Genomic DNA, 18,447 nt, shown 5'->3' with positions numbered 1-18,447 from the left:
TTCGGCCGCTCTGGCTCATGCTCTATCTCTCTTTCTCTCTCAAATATATAATCTTAAAAAAAAAGAAACCCACAAAAGAAAAAAAAATGTTAACACTGGACCTAGCAGAACCCAGAGAATATATTTTTTTAATTGAAAATTTCTGAAAGAGAAAAAAAAAAAATATGGGGCGCCTGGGCGGCACAGCGGTTAAGCGTCTGCCTTCGGCTCAGGGCGTGATCCCGGCGTTATGGGATCGAGCCCCACATCAGGCTCCTCTGCTATGAGCCTGCTTCTTCCTCTCCCACTCCCCCTGCTTGTGTTCCCTCTCTCGTTGGCTGTCTCTATCTCTGTCGAATAAATTAATACAATCTTTAAAAAAAAATAAAGGGAAATTTCTAGGCACTTCATAATTGATCTCTGATAGAAAGTGACTTATTAAATTTGCAGTCTCTGATTCTTGGTGTTGAGATTCACAGTATAAGCTGGGAAGTCTTCAGACCTTGAGCAGAATTTCATGAGAGGTATTTGGCTTTTGATTTGGTTTTTCGTTGTCTAAGAGAGCAGCAGCAACAGCGTCCATCTTCTGGACAGCCTCTTTCTTGGCATGATGAGCCTGTAGAACTGCCATAGTTTTATCCGTCTTGGAATGGAGAGATTCAGGAGACTCCAGCATGGGCTACAGCTTGCAGTTTGCCATCTCCAGCAGCATTCCCATAATGTTTCCAGCCAGGTTTGAAGGCATGGTTTCGCCAAATGGGAACAAACATTCTCTCCTATTTGTTTTTGCTCCTGGGTGGGGGAGGGTGCTATGGCCAGGGTGGAGACAGGACTCCTGCCACTGCACATGCATGGTAGACTGGGGTGCCTGCAGAGGCTGTATGGCAGGATGATGGCTTCAGACAAGGGAGGTGTATTTGTAAGGTGTTAACAGTCTGAGGAACAGTGGCAGCAACAGTAGCATAAGAAGCTAAGTTATGTACAACTTTGGGACACCTCCAGACTGGCAGCTGTCACTCAGCCCTTGCCGGGCAGCACCAGCCCCACCAAAGTCCATAGTCAAGTGGTCCAGGCACACAGTTCCAGTTGGAGCCAGAGGGCATAGAGTTCGATGAGGCCTGGACTGGTTATAGCATTTGGCATTCCTTGAGAGCCTTCAGGTTTCCCACCTTGCTGCCAGTATAGATTTGTCTTCGTTTGTGCTAACGACCTAGGTGTAAAATATGGAGGTCTTCCCTGAGCCTGTGGAAATGCTGGCACAAGGTAGCCACCAGCTACAGTCTGGAACTGCTGACATTAGCAGGGACACTTTCCAGAATAAGAACTCTTAGGTTTTGTATGTCCTCTGTCGATCTCACAATGTGAATGGGAAACTAAGAAGTGAGGTCTCTGCGTGTATAAGTAGTGCTCCAGGTTTAAAATAGCCTTGGAAATGAAGTGGAAGATGTCTTGAAGTAACAAATTTTTAAAAACCGCTGTACATCCAATGTAATTAAAAGCGCAGAAAATAGGGTTGCTTTATTTGTAATTTTACTTCCTGTTAATGACAATTAACTGTGTAAGATCTTTTTTATTTTTCTGGAAGTTAAATCTGAGTGATGAGCCAATAAATATTTTTTAACACATAACATTTCTTTGAATGCAGCATAGACTGAAATTGTCCATTGACATCTTTTTCATTATTTTTATTCCAGAATTTTTTTTTTTACTAAGAGTTTTACTATGTAGCAGGCATGTATATTTGAAATAGTAAACATGATGAATCAACAAAAATCCTTTGCAAATAGGTGAAAGAATGTAAGTCATCAATAACTATTAAAATTTAGAAATTTGTTAGTATTGAATGAGGGGCAGCAATACAATTTTAGAGTAATTTTTATAAGTCATGAGAAAAAGTATTTGATTATATTTCTTTTTTGTTGGTGGTGGTGTATAGCATTTTATACACCTAAAATTTCTCGCCTTTTGTTCCAGTATAATGAATGTATAGTGTTCTGATAGTTTCAGGTGTACAGTATAGTGATCCAACAGTTCTATGTATTACTTAGTGCTCATCATGATACGTGTACTCTTAATCCCCTTCATCTATTTACCTACCCCCCCCCTCCCCTCTGGTAATCATGTTTCTTCTCTGCAGTTAAGAGTCTGGTTTTTTGTCTGTCTCTTTATTTCTTTTGTTTTGTTTCTTAAGTCCTACATATGAGTGAAATCACATGGTATGCATCTTTCTCTAGTTTTACTTAGCACTGTACCCTGAAGTCCATCCATGTTGTTGCACATGGCAAGATTTCGTTCTTTTTTAATGTCTCAGTATTATCCCGTTGTATATACACCACCTCTTCATCCGTTCATCTGTGGATGAACACTTAGGTTCCTTCCATATGTCAGCTATTATAAATAATGCTGCAATAAACACAGGGCTGCATATATATATTTGAATCAGTGTCTTTGTATTCTTTGTGTAAATCCCCAGTAGTGTAGTTACTGGGCCATATGGTAATTCTATTTTTTTTTTAATTTTTTGAGGAAACTTCATAATGTTTTACACAGTGGCTGCACCAGTTTGCATTCCCACCAATGGTGCATGAGGGTTCCTTTTTCCTCACATTCTTGCAACACATGTTGCTTCTTGTGTTTTTTATTTTAGCCATTCTGACAGGTGTAAAGTGACATCTCATTGCCACTGCTGGCAAGTGAAATACTTGCATGAAATAATTTCATATTTTTATGAAATATAAATACTTATTTGGAAAAAATAAAATTCCCTAAGTACTTGGAAGTCATTGGCTGGCATGCTAAAAATTCTTAGCAAATTCTAAGGGGCAAATTAAAATAGGGTTAGGAAGGAGAATAAAAGAAAAAAAAACATGGATTGGAGGATGCAGTCTCTCTCTATAACAAACACCATAAAGCATCAGTGATGTTTCTCAAAGTCAGATAACCAAATTGGGACTTAGATAAGGAGAGACTTTATTCAAATGCATTATTGCAAGAGAGGGGAAGGATCTATAGATAGTCCCTGACTTACAATGATTCAACACCATTTTTCTACTTTACAATGGTGGAAAAGTGATATATAGTCAGTTGGAAACTGTACCTCAAATTTTGAATTTTGATCTTTTCCTGGGCTGGTGATATGTGGCAGGATAGATACTCTTTCATGATTCTGGGCAGTGGCAATGACCCACAGCTCCCAGTCAACCATATGGTCACAAGGATGAACAACCAATACACTTCCACTCATCCCGTAGCTATATACAGAACATATACAAACCATCTGTTTTGCATTTCCAGTACAGCATTCTATAAATTATATGAGATACTCAACAGTTTATTATAAAGTAGGTCTTGTCTTAGATCATTTTGCCCAACTGTAGGCTCATGCAAGGGGTCTGAGCATGTTTAATCTAGGCCAGGTTATCCTATGATGTTTGGTAGTCTAGGTGGAAAAAATGCACTTTCAACTTAAATATTTTCAATTTATGATGGCTTTTTAGGACATAACTTCAACATAAGCTGAGGAGGGTGTATATTGTGACAGAGGAAGAGGAACTATTGTCATAAGGAGAATGTTCTGATCATGAAAATGCAAGCATCTCAAAAATTAGGCAGAAAGGGGTTTTTCATTTACCAATATTTACCAATATTACCAAGCCAGGTTTTTTTTTTTTTTTTAATTTTGAAAATGAAATTATGGCTTAGTTTCTCAGTGGGATCAATTTGGTATAAGTATAGACAAAAGGCTGTAAAACTACAGTATTAAGTGGCATTGAGAAATTTGCAGAAATTTTGGACAGGACTATAGGATTTTCATAGTCTATGTAATTAGTGTGGATTTCATTAAAATTAATCTTTGTCTACAACCACTACCCATTTACTTGTTACTACTTTATAAAATCCTCTTTTGTCAATATTCTAAGACTTATTTTGCCATACCTTTATTTCAACTGGAATGAGCATAAATGAGATCTGAACTACATTGGTTTGGTAGCGATATGTTTATTTCAAGGACAAGATGTAAGATAGCTAATTATTAATCTTCCATTAGAGATAAGTCCATATATAAAAGTTCAAAGCTAAAAAAATACAAAGCAACACACTATGGTATTTAAAAATATCAAATTAAATACCAAAATGAAAATAAACAAAAAACAGCTGATATTATTTAAAATGAGTTGACTTGAAGGAGCAGGAATTATTGGGATAGCAATGGCTGACATGTTAGGTTTTTATGTAAAAAATATATGGACATATATTACCTGAAAATAGTATAAAGTAAATGAATTTAAGAGCAACTTAACTCGGGACGTCTGGCTCAGTCAGTTAAGCATCTGCCTTCAGTTCAGGTCATGATCCCAAGGTCCTGGGATCAAGTCCCACATCAGGCCCCTTGCTCAGCAGGGAGTCTGCTTCTCCCTCTGCCTGCAGCTCCCCCTGCTTGTGCTCTCTCTCTTTCTCTGACAAATAAATAAATTAAATCTTTAAAATTAAAAAAAAAAAAAAAGGAGTAACTTAACTCACTAAACATTTCCCTAGGAGCTCCTAAGAATTTTTTTTTCTTGGTGTCATTTTAACCATATATATATATATATATATATATATTTTAGATTTTATTTATTTTATTTGACAGACTTAGACAGCCAGCGAAAGAGGGAACACAAGCAGGGGGAGTGGGAGAGGAAGAAACAGGCTCCTAGCGGAGAAGCCTGATGTGGGGCTCAATCCCAAAACGCCAGGATCACGCCCTGAGCCGAAGGCAGACGCTTAACGACTGCGCCACCCAGGCGCCCCTAACCATATTTCTTAACTTGTCCTTTGATGAGTAATGGATGGGGAATGTGAGGAATGAGGGCATGGAAGAATGAGTTGTTAAATCTCAAACAAAATTCTCATGGGATTTTATTTTGGATGAGATATTCCTTATTTAGAAGTTTAGAAAAGTCAGTGGGTTTATAGATTTTTTTTTAACCTTCAAAATGGAAATAACAGTGGAAGTGTACTTTGCAAGGGTGTTAAGAGAATAAATTATTAGTGATAAACCTGGCACTCAATATTTTTACACATCTGTACATCCCCTGGTACTCTCCAGACTTCAGTTCTTGATTTTAAGACCTTCAGATTTCACAGAAATGACATCCAAGGGAAGGGAGTAAAAAAAGAAAAAGAAAAAAAAAAAAAAGGTGAGATGTTTATGTCAAAATCAGTGTAATCTTAAACCAAAAGCATATTTAGGTCTTCCCAGTGGCTGCTTTGCTTGTGATAGGAGCCTCTCCATTTGAAGTCAGCTCAAGCAGTTCATGAACGAGTTCTCTGCAGTAGCAAGTGCTTTCCCCTGTTAACCAGCTGGGGCTACCCACTGGTTTCTGCTTTATAAAAATGGTTTAAGTCTGAAATAAAACACACAATTAGAAGTTTATATGCACAGAGTATTTTCATTCACTACATGGACTTTCCATAAAATTACAAACTAACATGCATCTTTTCTGGGTGCAAGAGAATAGAAACATATGGGGTTGAACAGTGGTAATTAATTATCTGTATATACTGTTTTCTTTGCAGATTTTCATGTAACACCCAACTGGAAATTCAAACCTGCGAATCCATTAAGCTTAAAAGAATTGTAAGTATTGCTGATTTTTCCCTAGTTGTTTCTTTGCAAGGAACAGGCAATAGACAACACAAGCATAAATCCTATTTATTTTTATCAGAATCTTGACTTCTAGAGTTGTTTTAGTTAACTTTATGTCAGGATTTACATTATAGAATCCTCTTTTACGGTGTTTGCTATTTGGTCATAACATTCATTTGGGGAAAAATGGTTTTAATATTAAACGTGCTTCATCATGCAGGTAAGTTTCAGTGATTCTGTTACTCATACTGAAGACTTCCATGAACTTAGAGCATTTCTAAGCTACTATTACAGGAAAAAATATTGCATTCAACAAATTTATTCCTTTTTGGACTCTGAGTGCTAAAGAGATAATGAAATAAAAATGCCCTACATATTTACTAAAAATGAAGTCACAATATAGTATAAATGCTGCCAACACTTTTGAACTAATAGAATACCAAAAAATTTGAAATAGATTAAAATAAATATTAAAATACACTTTAGAGTATAGGGTATAAGCAGGGAACGATGACTTTTGGAAATTCAGAAGCCTGTGTTTTTGTGGCTCCTGTTCAAGCATATCATTAGTGTTATGTCTTGCCTTCCCTATTGATTAATATTAATGTTGATTAATAGAATATTCTGAATATCCCTTCCATGGAAGAACTTATGCCAGCCAGCCTGTGTTCAGGTGCTATGGTATATTGCCCACACCCAGGCCTGTGTTCCTGAAAAGCTTTGCAATGCAGTAAGCATATTCTTGTCTGTTCTGTGTGGGGGAGAAAAACAAACAAGAAACAGAAAACAAAAAACTAGACTTGCATTGTCCACTTACACATGGCTGGCCATGATAACACTGATGTTTGTTGAACCTCACTGATAGGGTCACTTCATCAAAATTAACACAGCTGGTTTGGCAGCTTCTGATTTGATCCATATCCATCATGAAGCCAAGTAAAACTAAAACATTAATATTTGTCACTCAATTACATGAAATATTAAGTTAACGAGGTTTTTTTTTTAAGGTAGAGGTGATTAATGAATCTGAATCATTTTGGTAAATAAATTATTGACTAATATTCTAATACCTGAATCACTTATTATTCAAATATCTGCTTCTGCCAAGCTTCAGCTTATTGTATCTTCCTCCACTACTCAACAGAATGAAATCTAACCCTTCATTCGAGCATTCAGTAAATCCTCTCTTACGCCATTTATTTTTTGATAACTTTTATGCTCTAAATGACATTTAGTTGAACTTTGCATGTAGTTATGTCTTTCTCTAAATCTTGATTGCTGTATAACCCAGAGTCAGCAGTGAAGGGCTTAAGATCTTTTGTACTAATATCCCCACAAGCAATAAAAAGGATACCTTTGAGTTATTTTGTGATGACTGATAGGGGAATTTTAATAAACAATAATAATTTAACAAAAGAAGGGGAAAAAAGGAAAGTAATACAGATAAAGTATGTTTACCTACTTTGATGTTTGCCTTCCTGTCTCTTCTTCCAACTCATCACAGTTCAAGCTCCTCATTGTAGCTCTTGCTCTAAGATACAAATTGTATCATTGTATCATGCCTCTTATTTGCTTCAAACCCTTCAGAAGTTCCCCTTTGACCTAGAATAAATATGAATTTACAAGTGGCTATCCACTCACCTCACTCACAAATGTAATTAAAGCAAATCCCAGTCTAAATTATGCCATACATATAAATATGTATTAGAAAAACAATTATTAGAAAACACACCAGCAGTTCAAGACTCTGTTCACTAAACTTTCTGTCTCCTTTTATGCACTTTGCCTCTTGTACGGAAAGTCCTAACACAGCAAATGTGACAACAGCCCATGGGTTGGTTTCTACAGCCTTGTAATTGGCATAAGGCAATAGGATCCCCCTCAAACCAATAGCAAGACACAGTGCTGATTTACAAGCTACGAGAGTAAAAACTGTCATCTGATATTTATCATACCAATAAGCAAAGCCTCATACATTGACAGAGATAGGCTGAGTAGATGATAGCATTGCCTCTGAGTGTGACGTTTCTGAAATAATACCAGTTGACTACCCCTGTGCTGTAGACTTTCTCCAATATATTACCTTGGATTTAAGGCTCGAATTAACCAGGACCAAAATAATAAAATGCATTTTATGCTGAAGTGTCTAAAATACAGATATCTTAAAATTTATTTTCTATTTTAAATTTTATTCATAAAACTGTTACATGCTTCTCACTAAAAACTCCAAAAGAAAGGTATAAATTCAAAACAAAAATTCTTCTCTTTTACAATTCCTCAAGAAAAGATCCTTACTATTAATTCCTAGAAATGGAAGACTAGGTGTCAAAGCTAGAGAATGAGGAGTTGGAGGAAAAGATAAGCTGTCAACAGTAAGAACATTGTGTGAAATACAGAATTTAGGTGCTTTGGAAGGCAGAACACCAAAAAGAGGAAAATTACTAGATAATATTAGATTTGTTCTAAAATCTTTTAGAACAAGGGCTGAAAATCAAGAGGTATCTGGCTGTAATAAAAAGTAAAACCCAGCCATGATCCTTAGATTTAAATTCAAAGTCTGTTTTTCAGTCATATGGGTAAGTTTTGGTACAATGAGCATTGTCAAGTTAGCCATGGATGGCCATGATTAATAAAATTTATGTCAACATATTTTTGCTAATAATTTGGATAAGTTTTAATACTATGAATATAGCTAATATTCTAAAATAATCTATTTGCAAAACATAATTTTGAAAAATTGCATATTATTGAGTAATAGAGAAAATATATGTAGAAACAGGCCATGGAATTGAATTGTTGTTCTTCACTGGTACTGGCTCAATAAGAATAATTTTACCATATTTCACAAGAATCTATTATTGTGAGAAATACAATATATATGGCAGTAAAGTGCTCCTATATATCTATATTGACTATCTTTGTCCATATATTGGTTCATTGAACTTTTTCTTTTTTGACTTGTTTTGAGAATCCTTAACAAACGTATTTTGTTGTTGTTGTTGTTGTTATGGTACGTGTACTCTTTAATCCCTATCACCTATTTCACCCATCCCTCACCCACCTCCCTCTGATAACCATCAGTTTGTTCTCTGTAATTAAGTCTGTTTCTAGGTTTGTCTCCTCTCTTTCTTATTTTTCCTTTGCCCATTTGCTTTGTTTCTTAAATTCCACATGTGAGAGAGATCTTAACAATACTTGTCTTTCTCTGACTTATTTCACTTAGCATAATACCCTCTAGCTCTATCCATGGCAAAATTTCATCCTTTTTTTTGGGCTAATATTCCAGTGTGTGTGTGTGTGTGTGTGTGTGTGTGTGTGTGTGTGTGTGTACCACATTTTCTTTAATCATTTATCAATCCATGGACACTTGGGCTGCTTCCACAGTTTGGTTATTGTAAATAATGATGCAATAAACATAGGGCTGCATGTATCATTTTGAGTAATGTTTTTGTATTCTTTGGGTAAATACCCAGTAGTTCAATTGCTGGGGCTTGGGGTAATCTATTTTTAATTTTTGAGGAACCTCCATAGTGTTTTTTACACTGGCTATACCAGTTTGCCTTCCCACCAACAGTACATGAGTGTTCCTTTTTCTCTATATTTTCACCAACACTTGTTGTTTCTTGTGTTTTTGATTTTACACATTCTGACAGGTGTGAGATGATAAACATTTCCCTGATGATAAGTGATGTGGAGCATTTTTTCATGTCTGTTGGCCATCTGTATGTCATTTTTGGAGAAATGTCTGTTCATGTCTTCTGCCTGTTTTCAATTGGATTACTGTTTTTTGGGTGTTGAGTTGTATCAGTTCTTTATACATTTTGGATACTAACCCTTTATCAGATACATCATTTGCAGATATCTTTTCTCATTTGGTGAGTTGCCTTTTAGTTTCAATTGTTTCCTTTTCCATGCAGAAACTTTTTATTTTGATGTGGTCCCAAAAGTTTTGCTTTTATTTCCCTTGCCTCAGGAGACATACCTAGAAAAATGTTGCTATAGCTGAGGTCAGAAATTACTGTGTTTTCTTGTAGGATTTTTATGGTTTCAAGTCTCACATTTAAGCCTTTAATCCATTTTGAGTTTGTTTTTGTGTATGGCAAAAGAAGATGGTCCATTTTCATTCTTTTGCATGTGGCTGTCTAGTTTTCCCAAGACCATTTGTTCAAGAGACAGTCTTTTTCCCTTTGGATGTTCTTTCCTGCTTTGTCAAAGATTAATTGACCATATAACTGTGGGTTTATTTCTGGATTCTCTGTTCTATTCCATTGATCTATGGGTCTATTTTTAAGCCAGTACCATACTGTTTTAATTACTACCACTTTGTAATATAACTTGAAATCTGGAATTGTGACACCTTCAGTTTTGTTTTTGTTTTTCATGAGTGCTTTGGCTACTTGAGGTCTTTTTTAATCCATACAAATTTAGAATTGTTTCTTCTAGTTCTATGAAAATTGCTGATGGTATTTTGATAGAGATTGAATTAAATTTGTAGATTGTTTTGAGTACTGTGGACATTTTAACAGTATTTCTTCTCCCAGTCCATGAGCATGGTATGTCTTTCCATTTCTTTGTGTCATCTTCACCTTCTTTCATCAGTGTTTTATAGTTTTCAGACTACAGGTCTTTCATATCTTAAGTTTATTTCTAGGTATTTTATTGTATTTGGTGAAATTGTAAATGGGATTTTCTTAAATTCTTTCTCTCCTGCTTCATTATTAGTGTATAGGAATGCAGATTTCTGTACATTGGTTTTGTACCCTATGACTTTGGAGGTCAAAATACCACAACTTTCTGATTTCTTCGTTCACCCATTTTTTTTTTAGTAGCATGTATTTGAGCTCTTTCGATTTTTCTTCTGGTAGATTTTTATAGAGTTGTGGTCAGAAAAGATGCGTGGCGTGACTTCTGTTTTTTAAATTTTTGAGATTTGTTTTGTGGCCTAATATGTGATCTGTTCTGGAGAATGTTCCATCTGCACTTGGAAAGAATGTATATTCTGTTGTTTTAGAATGGAATGTTCTGAACACGTCTGTTAAATCCATCTGATCCAGTGAGTCATTCAAAGCTACTGTCCACTGATGTAAGTGGAGTGTTAAAGGCCCCTACTATTACTGTATTACTATCAATTATTTCCTTTATTTGTTATTAACAGTTTTATGTATTTGAGTCCTCCTGTGCTCTGTGCATATTTACAATTTTTATATTCTCCTGTTGGATTGTCCCCTTTTTTATGATATAGTGTCCTGTATCCTATGATATAGTGTCTTTATTATGATATAGTGTCTCTCATAACATTGTTTTAAAGTCTGTCTTATCTGATAAGCATTGCTACCCTGGCTTTCTTTCGAGATCCATCTGTGTGATGAATGTTTCTCCATCCCCTCATTTTCAACTGCAGGTGTGTTTTGGTCTGAAATGAGTCTCTTGAAGGCAGCATATAAATGGGTCTTGTATTTTTATCTCCTCTATCTCTTCTGATTGGAGCATTTAGTCTATTTACATTTAAAGTAATTATTGATATATATGCATTTATTGCTATATTGTTACTTGTTTTGTGGTTGTTTCTATAAATTTTCTCTGATCCTTTCCTCCTCTCTTTCATGGTTTGTTGGCTTTCTTTAGTGATATACTTGGATTCCTTTCTCTTTATTCTCTGCATATCTATTACTGGTTTTTCATTTGTTTTTACATTGTTTGCATATAACATCTTTTGAATACAGCAGTCTAGACTAAGTCAATGGTCACTTAAGTTTGACCATTCTTTACTAAGAAAGACTATTCTCAATTTGCATAATTTTATTTCCTCTCCTTTGCTCAGCTTGGTTACTTTCCATTACTCTATCTTCCAGGTCATTAATTCATTCATCTGGCCTGTGGCTTATTCCATCAAGTGTATTTTTAATTTTATTTATTGTGTTCTTGATTTTTGATTGGTTCTTTTTTATCTCTGTGTTAATGGTTTCTGATATTGTCCACTTTTTTGTCCAGTTCAATGAATATTTTTATGATCATTACTATAAATTCTCTATCAGGCATAGGTTTCTTAGGTTTCTTGCTGTTACTTGTTCTGTTCTTTCATTTGGAACATGTTTATCATCTGTTTCCTCACTTTAACTCTGTTTCTATTTCTCTGTGTTAGGAAAGTCAGCTGTTTCTCTTGCTTTTAATGACAATAACCTTGTGAGGAAGAGGTCCTGTAGTGTCCTACAGTACAGTTCCCCCTGTTCCCTAGGGCCTGGCATTTCAGGGAGCATCACCTATTTGCATTGCGTGTGCTCTGCTGTTGACTCTTGGCCTTTTTTTTATTTCAGTCCAGTTGTCTGAAGAGGCAATATGCCTATTGTGAGGCAGTGTTTGGTCACCAGCAGGGGTGTGGTGGTCTGCTTGCCAAATGAGACCTGCCTTCACTGCTGCTAGAACTAAGGTCAGGAGAAGTGGTATTGATAGGATTTGTGCTAGTATTCTAGGGGAGGGGTCCTGCAGTGCTGGGACTAGGGACTAAGGTAAGCATGACTGGGAAAGGTGGATTTATGGAAGTGAGGGATGAGGAGGGAAGAGGGCTTGGTGTAAACAAAGTAAATAAGAGTATGGATGCTATACTCCAGGTGGCTGTTCTTTATGCTGGGGGTGGGAGAGGGAAATGACACCTGCCAGGTCCTTTGTTCCTGGAGGGATCTCCCTGTCTCTCCAGGCCATGCTCTGAGATGAGGAAATCTCTCCCCACCCCCACCCACCTCCATATTTTTCAAACAAACAGCTTGTTCTATGCTGTATCTGCATGTGCTGTTTGTTGTGCTCTTTCTTTAAGGGTGGGGACTCTACTTCCTAAAGCCCTTCCAGATCTCCCAGAGTAGAGCCCACCAGTTTTTTAAATTCCAGGCTTTAAGACCTGCTGGTGGTTAAGAACGCGTGAATTTCAGTCTGTTTTTCATCCTTCTTTGCACCACCAGTTCTCTCCCAACCAAGGATGGCCATGGTTATATTTTTCCTCTAAAACTGTGTCTTCACTCTTCCTACCTTCTTCAAGGGGGCTTCTTCTCTATCATCTTTAGTAGTGGAGTGTGTTCTGCCAGTCCTTGGATTGTTTTCTGGGTTATTTACACTGCCGTGAGTGTTACCTCATTGTACCTATGGGACAGGGTGAGCTTAGGGTCCTCCTACTCTGCTATCTTCACAGAAAATGGCTCATTGAACTTTTAATTCCCACTGGACATTTAAAAATATACATTTTTACAGGGGAAAATTCTTTATTAACATGATTTAGTGAAAAGCAGTTATGTCACCATGATCTTAGTAAATTCACAGTGTAACTTGTTAAAAAGATATTAACAATGTAATTGAATTACCATATCTCTGGATACAGTAATAGGATAAGAATTATGACTATTCATTAACTAAAATTATCTGATTTGAGGTGTAGGGAGGTGAGAGCAGTGATCAAAGACCCATAAAATATCACCACCCGAAACCAATTTTCTCTTTAAATTATAAGTATCCTTTTACTTCTTATATTTTAAAAACTGCATTTTGTTTATTTTGAAAAGTCTACTAAGCAGCTCACAAGCTCTTGTCCCTAGAGTGGTTAACCAATCAGGCTCAATATCCTCATCCCTTCTCTTCTATCAAAGTTGAAAAGCAACACAAAAATCCCAGGAGTACAGCCTCAGTTATGAAAGCCAGCTTACTTGTATAGCTGAGGGGAATCCCATAGGGTCTTGTGCAAAATATTTCATACAGTATATGTTTCCATCTACAGATAACTTATTATTTTTTATTAGGCCATTTTTGTAGTTTTGTTTCTTGTTGCTCTAAATATCATTACTGTGAGTTGAGTCATTGACACTGCTTTAGAGAAAACCGCACGCTATGGGAATTGAAGCCCTGAGTATGTATTATTTTTCTAGTGTATTTGGTTATCATTTTCTAGTTCCTAAGTAAGTTTCAGTTTTAATGATTTATTGTCAATGAAATTACATTAAAATCACTTTTTTTCAATGTTTAGAAGATGGAAATTGCACAGTATTCACACATTAAAATGACAAGGAATTATCACATTTGGAAATATTTGTCATTCGATACTATAAATGTATTTTTTTTTAAAGATTTTATTTCTTTGACAGAGACAGCCAGTGAGAGAGGGAACACAAGCAGGGGGGAGTGGGAGAGGAAGAAGCAGGCTCCCAGCGGAGGATCCTGATGTGGGGCTCGATCCCAGAACGCTGGGATCATGCCCAGAGCCAAAGGCAGACGCTTAACGACTGCACCACCCAGGCGCCCCATAAATGTATTTCTTAAGCAGAAAGGCTTAAGAACTTTTGCCCTTTCAAGATAAATTTGTGACTACAAAGGAAAGGCATTTTAGTGAAGTTAAGGTTAGGCTCCTTAAGGTTAAATAATTTTGGAAAAATCAGTTTCCCTATTCATTATGCTGTTTATGCTATTATCTGTACTTTCTTTCACAATAGACTTAGAATTCAATATGATATGAGTTCAAATGCTCCAAAAACTTAAACTTTGACCAAATAAGGCATTATAATCATTTTTTAACCATCATGTTATCCTCTACCAATAGATTCCCCCATAAACAACACAAACAATACTATTCACTTGGCAAATATTGGATTTCACATCCATCCTGGATGCTTTTAACAAAGTGAAAAAAATTAAGCTATAGTCTTTAAACTCTTGAAATAGTATTTATGTGTTGCTGATTTGAAGAAAAACATAACATGTGACACAAAATAAATATTCTTGGGTAATTTTTTAAATGGAAATTCAGTCAAAATTTCATAAAATTAAAAAGATTTAACAAATCTATGCTCTTTAGTAATATTCTCTTCCCAAGAAGAGTAACTAATATGTTGGGACAAAAAAAGTAACTTTATGAATGTTAGCAGGTGTTTTTTTGTGTTTTGATTCTGCATGTGTTCTAGAAGAAATCTTTCGTTTCTACATTTGCTTCCTTCTGTGGTTTGTGATTTATAAGGAATCAAGACTGTTCCAAGTATTTAAGTTTCTATTAAAGTATAATTTACACATGGAAAAGTATACGTTATCCTAGTGTGAAAAACTGTATTTACTTTTTATCCAAAAATATGGTACATTTACTACATCTGTTAGGTGGCTATTTTAGTATTAAGAAATATGAAGTGTTAATAAAAACATTTTTCTAGATATGTCTACTGAAATATGGGAAATCAAAGTAAAAGTAAACTATTGGGACTACATCAAAATAAAAAGCTTCTGCACAGCAAAGGAAACAATCAACAAGACTAAAAGGGACCTACTGAATGAAGAAATGATTTACAAATGACATATCTGATAAAAGATTAGTTTCCAAAAAATATAAAAAATGATTAAAAATGGGCAGAAGACCTACAGATGGCCAACAGAAACATGAAAATATGCTCAACATCACTCATCATCAGGGAAGTGTAAATCAAAACCACAATGAGGTATCACCTTACACCTGTCAGAATGGCTAAAATCAACAATACAAGAAACTACAAGTGTTGGTGAAGGTGTGGAGAAAAAGGAACCCTCATGCACTCTTAGTGGGAATGCAAACTGGTATAGCCACTGTGGAAAATATTAAATTAAAAATAGAACTAACATTTGATCCAGTGATCTCACTACTGGGTATTTACACAAAGAATATGAAAACATTCCTTTGAAAAGATATATGTACCTCTATGTTTATTGCGTTGTTATTTACAATAGCCAAACTATGGAAGCAGCCCAAGTGTCCACTGGTGGATGAATGGATAAAAATGTTGTGTGTTATACACACATACCCACTGAAATATTACTTAGCCATAAAAAGAATGAAGTCTTGCCATTTACAATAACATGGATGAATCTAGAGAGTATTATGCTAAGTGAAATAAGTCAGAGAAAGAAAAATACCATATGACTTCATGGTTTTGTGGAATTTAAGAAACAAAACAAACGAACAAATGGAAAACAAAAAACAAAAAACAAAAAACAAAAATAGACTCTTAATTATAGAGAACCAACATTTGTTTACCAGAGCATAGGTTGGTGGGGGGAATGGGGAAAATATGTAATAGGGGTTAAAGAGTACACTTACCTTGATGTGCACTAATATATGAATTGTTGAATCATATGCACCTGAAACTAATATGCTGCATGTTAAAAATACTGGAATTAATTTTTTTTAAAGATTTATTTGTCAGAGAAAAAGAGAGCATGAGCAGGGTGAGGGGAAAGCAGACTCCCCACTCAGCAGGGAATCTGATGCGGGCTTGACCCCGGGACTCCAGGATCATGACCTGAGCAGAAAGGCAGGTGTTTAACCAACTAAGCCACTAGGTGCCCCTGGAATTAAAATTTTTAAAAATTTTTAAAAATGTGAAGGGTCTGAGATCTTACCGTACTCTCAGTCAGCATGCCAGGGTTTCATAGATACTGTTATAAGTCATGAAACTCCTGAGGAAGAAACAAAGGGCAGTTTATTGTTCACAGCAGTAGCAGTAGTTAAAATATGGTCATTTACAAGATTTCCTTAGCCTCAGTCTCTACATGATTATGCAACAAGGCTCAGTAACATCTGCACGTGCAATGGGTTGTGTTAGAGGAGAGAAAACCTGAACTTTGAGAATCCCAATCTTCTATAAAAGGCTGCAAGAAAAACCTACTAATTTTTTTTCCTAGAGAGAGGCATTATGTTTAGTATACTAATCAGAAACAAATCTTCTCTCCACCCTGAAGGGAGCTATTTCTGTCTTCCAAGACCATTTCTGTATTAACATCTCTGAAAAGATAGTCTGAAAAAAAGGAAGCCAGTGTCTCTTCTCACACAACATTTAGAAATGCAAAGGACTCATAAAGAATTGTCTCACAACTATAAGTTATAGTTCATTTTTTTTTCATACTGAACATACCCATGTAACCAAATGATCAAGAAAAGAACATTACCCATTACTGATATCCCTGAAACTCCTCTCATTTCCCCTTCCATCCACCCTCTCCCACCAAGTAGAACCATTATCCTAAAATCAAACAGCATAAATCTTTTGCTTGTTTTTTTTGGTATGTAAAATACTAAATATGTATATTTATATACACATATTTACATATATATATATATATATACATACACTGTGTACTTTATCACATCTGGCTTCATTCATTCAAATTATATTCATGAGGATTCATCCATGTTGCTGTGTGTAGTTCTAGTTATTGATTTGTTTTTTTGAGGTATAATGGACATTATACAACATTATATTAGTTTTCGGTGTACAACATAGTGATTCAAATTTGTATGTGATGTGAAATGATCACTACAGTATGTCTAGTTGCCATACATACCATACATTGTTACAGAATGCTTTTTTCTTGTGATGAGAACTTTTAAGATTTACTCTCCAGCGACCCTGAAATATGCAATAGTTAACTATAATCACTACGCATGACTTATTTTATTACTAGAAGTTTGTATCTTTTGACTCCCTTTACCCCCTGCCTCTGGCAACTGCCAATCTTGTTCTGTCTATAGGTGTTGATTTGCATTGCTGTATGCATTTTTTTGAGTGACTGTAACACCTCTGTCAGTGTGCATTTGGCAGTCTCTAATTTGGCTATAATGAACATACAAGTAGTTTTGTAGCATTTAAAGATCATTTGGCTCTTGTGTTTATTCTCATCACTACACATTAAAGCAATATCTCTGTTGTTTGCAAGGAAAAATGTATATATGAGCTCTGTGACTTTACTTTCAGGAATATATAAAGTGTAACGTAAAATTATCTTTATTCTTGAAATCTAGCTGCTCTTGGGATCCAGATGATTGACAGTCCTATCATGGGAAGACTTCTTTTGTCGTGAAGCAAATATATGAGAATTAGGAGAGAGAGAATGTTCTCTGTCTACTCTGCATCATAAGACTATGTGACAAATATTTGCCACAATACAATGTAATTAATACCCATACTGCCCCCTAAATAAGGATATATGATGAAAATATATGCTTATTGCTATCTTGTTTATCAAGATCATTCATTTTTTAAAAATCCCAACATTTAAACTTCAAGAATCAAAACGATGAAAACATCATGGTATATACCTCAGAAATTGTGATAGGTCTTAAACGTGCAATTTTTAGGATTAAAATAACTTCTGTGTAATGCTCATCTTCTAAAGTTTGTTTACTTTAAAAAAATTTAAAGATTTTATTTATTTGAGAGAGAAGCAGGGGGAGGGGCAAAGGGAGAGGGATGAGCTGACTCCCCACTGAGCAGGGAGCCCATGTGGGACTCGGTCCCAGGACTCTGGGATCATGACCTGAGCCAAAGGCAGATGCTCAACTAACTGAGCCACCCAGGGGCCCCCAGGTTTGTTGACTTTGTTTGTTTTCTTTTATATAGAACCAAATATCATTTATACCATAAAACATAGGATTGGGAAGACCCGATCAAAAGATCCTGCTATAGGGGCACCTAGGTCACTCAGTGGGTTAAGTGTCTGCCTTCAGCTTGGGTCATGATCCAGGGCCAGGTATCCAGCCCCACACTGAGCTCCCTGCTCAGTGGGGAGTCTGCTTCTCCCTCTGCCCCTCTCCCTGCTCATGCTTGTTCTCTCTCTCTCTCAAATAAATAAAATCTAAAAAGAAAAAAATATCCTGCTATAAATACAAACAAATAGACATTGTAAAAGGCATACTGACTTAAAATATATTGAATGACACTATTATTCAAATGCTTTTGTTTTAAATCTTTTATCCATTTTAATTTTTTTTCTTTTTTTTTATTTTAGAGAGAAAGCACAGATGGGGAGTGAGAAGCAGACTCCCCAATGAGCAGAGAGCCTGACAC

The 18,447-nt window shown here is 35.8% G+C and overlaps 1 pseudogene; it reads right to left on the bottom strand.

The window, feature by feature from the left end:
* Nucleotides 1–475: 475 nt before the first annotated feature.
* LOC148107126 (polyadenylate-binding protein 4 pseudogene) overlaps nt 476–18,447 on the bottom strand; it is a 197,672-nt pseudogene continuing 179,700 nt past the window's right edge.

Source organism: Ursus americanus, chromosome 35 (genome assembly GCF_024610735.1).
Source record: "Ursus americanus isolate L20-20 chromosome 35, mUrsAme1.1.p, whole genome shotgun sequence".
Taxonomy (NCBI): domain Eukaryota; kingdom Metazoa; phylum Chordata; class Mammalia; order Carnivora; family Ursidae; genus Ursus; species Ursus americanus.
This window is presented reverse-complemented; position numbering and strand designations above follow the sequence as displayed.